Source organism: Pinus tabuliformis, chromosome J, assembly GCF_031772625.1.
Source record: "Pinus tabuliformis cultivar Carrire ecotype Pingquan chromosome J, CPIR1, whole genome shotgun sequence".
Taxonomy (NCBI): Eukaryota; Viridiplantae; Streptophyta; class Pinopsida; order Pinales; family Pinaceae; genus Pinus; species Pinus tabuliformis.
Window position 1 is genome coordinate 1,088,878,444 of NC_142295.1, and position 1,945 is coordinate 1,088,880,388.

Here is a 1,945-nt window from a genome sequence, read left to right on the forward strand (position 1 = left end):
CAGCAGACCAAGCAATTTGTAATAAAATAACCTAAACAAATAGTTAGGATTATTTCCAAATCACTTTTACATAGACTCGATCTAGAACATTAGGACTCGCCTAAGATCCCAGTGACAAAATCCATTCCAGCTTTGGGGTAAGACTGAAGGAAAACTCTGCCAATCATTCGAGAATGGATCAGTGAGACAAAAAACCTCCCAAAATATAAATCGTCATGAGAAAAGTAGGTTGACCTAGGTCGTTACATACACGACAGGGATCTGTTGAGATTATTTACATCACATACATGCAGAATGGGTTTACATTATAACATCTTGGTCAAGCTGATGATGATAGTTGGACGGCACAAACACATTGAGCAGGCGCTATCCCTTTTGCGAAAAAAGGGGGGTGTACTGCTATGGGTTGTTGACACATAGTGGTCAACAAGCCTGATTGTCAACTTTGGTTTGTGAAGGAGCTAAGGACAAAGGGAAAAAAGGAACTACAGTTATGTAAGTGCTTTAACATAATAAGAAAATACTACATGGAGCAATACCCACTCTGACCTCAATATTGACTACTCTATTTTAGGAATAGTACATTTCCAAGCCAAGAATGGTAACCCTAAAATTCATTTGATCTTCCAATGAGTACTCTCTTACTCTCAATTTCCAATTAATATAAAGAAAACACGAGCATAGAGAAAGACAAGAAATAACTCGAAAGAGTTCTATAACTTGAAAGAGTTCTTTGTATTCAGTTTTTTAATAAGAGAGCAAACACTTTCTTATATAGATTACATTAACACGTCAATCCACTTTATGAATGTGGGATTGATCAATAAGACATAACGCAAAAATATAACATAAAGTTAAATGCCTAAGTCTAATTAATTATTGACCATTATTACATATTGAATTGAGGCTGCTCTTATCCATAACAAGTTTATAAGAAAAGTTTTTGGCAATAATCACATCAAAATTCATTTGTCGACGCGTTTCGAACCAGCAAGTGTGTTTCATCATCAAAACAAGATGAGATTATCGTGTCGACAACCACACGGACAATGAACCACACTTGTTGGTTCGAAACGCTTTGAAAAATGAATTTTTTTTTTATTATCATTGAAAACCTTTCTTATAAACATTATTACATAATTTAATACCCTCCCTTAATGGTCAATTTACTAACTACACCAAGCTTATCCGGGAACTTTACATATTTTTCAGGACCCAAAGGCTTGGTAAGAATGTCTACAGAAATCTGTATATCCACCATGGAAAATTTTTGGGGCTAATGTTCGCCGAGTGGGCTAATTTTCCATGATTTTTCCACAAAAAAGATTCGCCAATTTCCAATTTTATAAAAGGTGATTCACCCAAATTTTAGAATATAAATTGTTTTACCTTAAAAATCTCCAACATTATATAGAGAATATAAAGAAAATCATTATAAATTTGAATAAACTTGGATTCTTTTCTTATGTTATACAGAATGCCAAAGTCAAGTGTCCCTTTCACATATCTCAGAACTTGTTTTGCTGCGGTCTAGTGTTCTTTTGGCGCTCTCATGAATCTGGAAATGTAGCTCACAACAGAACATAAGTCAGGTCTAGTGGCTGTAAGATATATCAAGCTCCCCACTAGTTGCCTGTATATGGACTCATTAACTTCCTTAGAGTCCATCTAGGTTGGAAGTTTTAACCCTTTCTTCATAGGTGTAGATGAGATTTTGCAATATGTCATTCTGAATCTATCCAACAAACCTCTAGCATATTTTGATTGTGATATGAAGATGTTGCTACCTATTTGCCAGACCTATATACCTAAACAGTAGTGCAGGAGGCCTAGATCAGTCATGTCAAAAGCTTTCCCTATATTATTTTTGATCTGTTCTATAGCCTTTTATTCACTACCTGTGACAATGATATCATCTACATATATAACTAGAAGAATGATATCA